This window comes from Notamacropus eugenii, chromosome 5 (genome assembly GCF_028372415.1).
Source record: "Notamacropus eugenii isolate mMacEug1 chromosome 5, mMacEug1.pri_v2, whole genome shotgun sequence".
Lineage (NCBI taxonomy): Eukaryota > Metazoa > Chordata > Mammalia > Diprotodontia > Macropodidae > Notamacropus > Notamacropus eugenii.
In genome coordinates this window covers 77,032,816-77,038,949 of record NC_092876.1, presented here as the reverse complement: position 1 = coordinate 77,038,949, position 6,134 = coordinate 77,032,816, and positions in this window count along the sequence as shown.

Below are 6,134 nucleotides of genomic sequence, written 5' to 3'. Positions count from 1 at the left end.
CTCATTTTACACATGAGAAAACAGATTCAAAGAGACCAAGGGACTTACCATTGCTCTCATGGTTCCTAAGTGACAGAGCCTGGAACTTTAATCCAGATTTTCTGACTTGTACTGAGCCATCTTCCCCAAAGTGACACTGACAAGTCTGGTCCTTTCTGTCACTTATTGTTAGCACTGTGCTAAAAGTTCCCAGAGGTTATACACATCTTAGGTGGGTGGTAGCATTCTTGAGGTTTGTGTTTTTGCTTTTAAACCAACCTTTGTCTTGTTTTTGGCTTTGCTTTGACCTGGTCCTGACCTTAGTGAGTGTGTTTTAACCTGTAGGGGCAGAATTCCTCTTCCCAGTTTAGAGAAAAGTTACTCAGGCATACTAATCTTGTAAGCCACAAAGTAGATTTTAAGGAGCAAGCCTAGGAAATAATTTTCATTTTCCCAGGTAAGACTTCATTCTTTCCCTAATTAGTTCAGATTCTGTAACTTAGAAAGCAAAAGGCAAGTTGCCCTACAAAATGAATCAAAATCAGTTTATTGAACTGAGATTTTGTGCATTGATTTACTTCGCAAGATGGCTCTGGAAATAGACTGACAGTGAGTGAGACATCAAATATAGCTGCATTGGGAACCACAGAGAAGTTAAAATAAATATAGTTGGAAGAGCAGGCCTGGCAGCTGTTTGAGGAGTCTGTTTTCTGAACCGAATGCACCCTGCCTCCGGAAAGGTGAAGGGGCCGTGCTTGGCTTAAATTTAAAAGCATCCCATTCCATGCTCAGCTGTAGGGTTTTTTATGGCAGGCTGACCGTAATGGGAGATCTTACTTAGGCAGATCAGATGAATGAGGGGATAGCCAGAGAATGTGACAGTCACATGGTTTTTCTATTTAAATAATCCTGTTTTTCCAAAGCTTTGGCACTTAGCTAACTTGGATTAGAGAAGGCTGTTCCCCAACGGTTAACATGATGTTCCATGAAGCAAAAACAATACCAGGGAAAACTCTTTAACATAGCATGCTCTTTGAGGTTGGTGGTTGGGCACAAAGTGGTATAGATTTAGGTATCTGTATTTTCCAAAGTTGGTATTTGTGTGCATTTGGTGTTGACTTTTGTGAGTTAAAGGGTCATGGAATAGAGTGTAGGCTATCTAGTAATCTAGCTGAGTTATACCTCACATGAGAAAAAGGCTCAGATTGTCACTTCACCAGGGCCCCATGGTCCGTGGCACTAATAATAATAAAAATGAAAGTTTGCATTTAAATAGCACTTTTGAGATTTGCAAAGCACTTGACAAAAATCTCTCTTGATCCTCACAACAACCCTGGGAGGTAGAGATGAGGAAACTGAAGCAGACAGATTAAGTGATTTGCCCAGGGTCACACAGCTAGTACACGTTTGAGGTAGGATTTGAACTTAGATTTTCCTGAATCCAGACCCATCCCTCTACATACTGTTTCCCCTAGCTGCCTCATTCATTCAGTATATGGTACACCTAGGCCCCTTCTGCCTCTCATCACAGAGTAGTGATTATCACATTATGCTACTTCTCCAAAAAGATTATTCTGAGTCTATTGTTTTTGCTTTTATTTGTATAAGAGGTAGGGAACGCCTTGAATATGAGGAGAAGCTTGAGAGATGTCATCCAGGACATGTATGACTAGAAAAAGGTAGGTGTCTTGAGAGTGCGGAATTAGAGGTGGCTTGAGTTCTGCGTAAGTTCCTCGTGAAACATTGAGAGACTCAGAGGAAGGCCTTCAGTAAGCCCACCTCCTTTGAACTTCACCATCCGGGTTAACCCTTTGCCCCTACATGCTCCCAGTTTTCCTAAAATGTGGTATCTCTATCTGAACACTACATTCCAGATGTGGTCTAACCAAGGGAGAGTGTGATGAGACCTTTCTTAGACCTGGACATCTTGCCTCTCCATATATCCTGTCTCTCCATGCATTAGTTTTTATAGCTGCTGTATCATTTTGACTCAGTGAACTTGGCAGTCCACTACAGGAACAATCATTAAGTGCCTACTATGTCTGGAGCACTATGCTAAGCCCTTTACAAATTATTTGATATTCACAACGCTGGGAAGTAGTTGCTATAAAACAGATGCTATCCTTGTTTTACAGTTAAGGAAACTGAGGCAGAAAGAGGCTAAGTGACTTGCCTAGGGTCACTCAGGAAGTATCTGAGGCAGCATCTGATCTCAGGTCTTCCTGTCTGTAGACCCAGCACTATCCACTGAGACATCTATGTGTGTTACCTCCACAGTGAAACTGTCAGATGTTTTTCAAGTGAAATACCAACAGGGCAGAAAGGAAGGAAGGAAGGAAGGAAGGAAAGAAGAAAGGAAGAGTTGTCTAAGTTTTTCAGTTTAGAACCTGTTGCAAATTTCACCTCACCATCTAATATAAACCCCAAAGAACCCTATGACCAAAAGACTGAAGTTTCTTTGAAACTTTGAAAGCTTCCCATTGAAGCACTTTTTTTTCTTTCATAGAAATCGAGTTAATTGCCATCAAACATCCAACGGCAACATTCCTGGTCAGTGCTGTGTGTGGTGTTGCTAGTTGGGGAAATAGGACCTGCCATCCCACCACACAGTATGGAGAGTCAGCTAGAACCCTAGGGTTGTTGCTGAGGAGGGGGTGGCAGCTTTCTTCTAGTACATATATCTAGTATGATGTTGCCAGGGATGTGGGAGTGGCTCCTTCTGATTCTTTGAGGGTAAATTATAGTGTTGCAAAAGGCATCGCTACATTTGGACAAATGTTTAAATTTGATGAGGGTTTGAACCTCTGTATGGTACACATCAAGAACTTGACAAGATGCATCACGTTCCTGCTGCTGCTGGGGTTAGGTCAGATTTCTGTCCAAACCAGAACCTTGTTGGCCCTGCCTGAAATGGGGTGGGCGGAGTCTTGAAGGGGAACTCCCCATGTAGCAGGACCGTCAACAAGAAGAAAGCCCATATCTCAATGCATTGCTTCTTTAGGGGGATGGATGGAAGTCAGTTCGATTAGAAAATCTTGTACAGAGGGAAAGAAGAAGAGAATGACTGTTTATTAAGTATTTTCTACGTGCTAGTCACTGTGCTGGTGTCACTGTGCTGGTGCTTTACAAATATCATCTGATCCTGTTGTGCAGAACAATGTGCGATAGGTACTGGAACAGATAGAAAGTTCAGTTAAATGGCATCCTTATCCTCATTGAGCTCACAATCTAGTAAATGTCTTAGAACACACTCCTTGATACTGAGTCTTTTGATGTCATTTTGTGGTAGAGAGATGACCCTGGAGCTGAAGCTCTTCCTAGATCTTTACCAAAGCAGGAAAAGCTTCAAGGAACGACATGAAAATGAACTCTTTTTGTCTGAGGCTCACCACCAGAGACTTGCCGGCACTGGGGAACCCCAGCCAAAGTCAGGTTTGGAAGGGAATTGTAGTCTAACTTGGTGAAGGGAGCACTGGCACTGATGAAATTGCAAACCCTCAAAGAGACAGAAACGAAGTCTGGCCAGCAGAGGAGCAGGGAAGGCTTCTTGGAGAAGGTGTCATTGGAGCTGAGTCCTAACAAAAATATACTGGGTCAATAGGTGGAAGAAGGACATTGCAGGCATATGAAACAGCAGGCAAAGACAGAAGTGGAAAAATGCAGAGAACCTTCAGGGAATACGTTAATCTGGTTTGTGTGGAGGGAAGCAATGTGAAAACACTAGCATGGTAGATGGATTATGGCAATAATGCTAGTTTATTATTAGTGAGAATAAAAAGAGATGGACTAGGAGAGGTTTCAGGAATGAAACCTGGTCTGATAGGGAGAGGAGAATCAAAAGATGTCCCTAAAGATTTGAACCTGGAAGATAAGATGATTGGTTTTTGGTTTTTACATCACATTCTTGTCGTTTAGTCGTTTTTCAGTCATAACCAACTCTTTATGATCCCTTTTTGGGGTTTTCTTGTTAAAGATACTGGAGTGGTTTGCTGTTTCCTTCTCCAGCTCATTTTGCAGATGAGGAAACTGAGGCAAACAGGGTTAAGTGACTTGCCCAGGGACAAACAGCTAGTCAGTGTCTGAGGCCAGATTTGAATTCAGTAAGACGAATTTTCCTGACTCCAGGTCCATCACTCTATCCACCGTGCCACCTAGCTGCCCCTTTCTATCATAACCAATTATAACAAATATTTTAAAAGAAAGGTACAAAAGCAGCTCAGCCAAACTAACAAACCAGGGCTGGCAGCATATGCAACATTTCATATCCTTAGCCCTCTTCGGCAGCGAAGGGAGGAAAGTGCACTTTCTCCTCTCTTAGCCCTGGGACCAAGCTGGATGAGCAATTTGGAGGCAAAAGCCCTTTATTAAGTGCTTTCATTGTGTGAAGCCCTTTGTCTGGGGTAGCCTATCCCAGGGGGATGCCTGTGTTCTTGTGTGCCCAGGCTCCTTCCAGGTGTCCCTGGGGTAAGAGCTTCCGAAAACAACAATAGCTGTCGTTCCTTAGCTGGCATTTAAGAGCTCTGCTTCATGCAGAGAAAATAAAATAGCAACAGGTGGGAGAAGCCTTTCCTCTCATGCCATATGTTTTGACTAGTATGGATTCTACCATTCCTGGGAGTTTTCTAGGTGTTCAGCTCTTTGATGTGAGTCTGTATGCCCTTGGAATCATGTATTATAGGCATTGCAGTTTCCTCTTTTGGGGAGGGTCAATGAGTAACGTGGCATAGAAAAAAGAGTCCGCTGAGTCCGAAAATGAGGGTCGGATGTCCCCTCTGCCTCTCATTCCCTGGGTGATCTCATCATCTCTCTTCCCTTATTGGCCAAATAAAGATGGTGGGCCAGATGATCCCTAAAGTCCTTTCTCACTCTAAATCCAATTGCATTGGGTAATCCTAAAACACACACTGCTGTCAAAATCCATCTTTTTTTAAAACACCAGCCTATTCTCCTTCTAATACTATGTGACTGCCCTTAGTGGAAACCCAAAATCTCAGGGAATCAAAATGGGATGGGGAGAAGAGGCAAAGGGAAAGGAATAAACATATAGTGCCTCCTATGCACCAGATGCTGTGCTCAGAGCTTTGCAAAAATTATCGCATTTGATTCTCACGACAACCCTGAGAGGTTGATCCTTTTATTATCTCCATTTTACAGATGAGAAAGAAGGCAAACAGGGTTAAATGACTTGCCCAGGGTCACACAGCTAGTACGTGTCTGAAGCTGCATTCTTGAACTCAGCCCCAGCATTCTATCCACTGTGCCATGTAGGGTCCTAAGAGGCAATGGAAAGATTCAGAGTTGGTGTGAGCATACTGGCAAGTGATTTGCCTCAGAGAAGATATTATCAGATATGTGTGACTTTCACAGTGAAAGATGGCGAATGTATAATCCAAGTGCCACCTCAGTTCAGCATCACTGAACACTAGAAGACCCAGAAGATGACCGAGGCAAGAGGTGCACAGGATGAGGAGACAGTGAAGGGATTGTGACCTGCACTGTTGGAGGGAGTATCCACTTGATGAGCTCATGGATCCATCCATCCACAGTATGGAAGCATGAAAGTTGGTCAAAGTACCAGCACATTGTGAAAAGCTCTAGGGGCCAGCCAGGGCTGGCTTTGGAGGCCTTAGAGACTTCACTTCCTTACCCGCCACTCCTCTCTAGGATGCTAAGAGCTTTGTGCTGGGGTAGGGAGTATCCATTTCAGTAGCAGTGGAGGTGGAGGGGGGGATTTACCCTCTCCCAGCAGAATGAACTAATCCTTTATAACTGGGGGCGTAATTACCCAGCACAGCATCTTCACCCAAGGAAGAGCCACCCCCATCCCCCAGACCTAGCAGGGGGCAAATTGTTCCCCCTCTTTTGAGACAAAAGGGGAATGATTACTAAGCCAGCTTTAGAGAGAGCTCACTGCCTTTGTAGGCCAGAGCACCTGTTAGGAGAGAGATTTCCTCTTGTCACAGCTGGTCACCAGTGGAATTTTTTAGCAAACTGCTGTCTTATCATTTCACTGCTTCCATTCTCCCCACCCACCCCCAAGTGACAATTGGAACTTAATTCTAGAAGGAGAATCTAATTCTTCATTTCTCTCCCTCTGGCACCTGTTGAAGGATATTTCCTTTGCTTAAGTCTCCGTAATTCAAGGATCTATGACT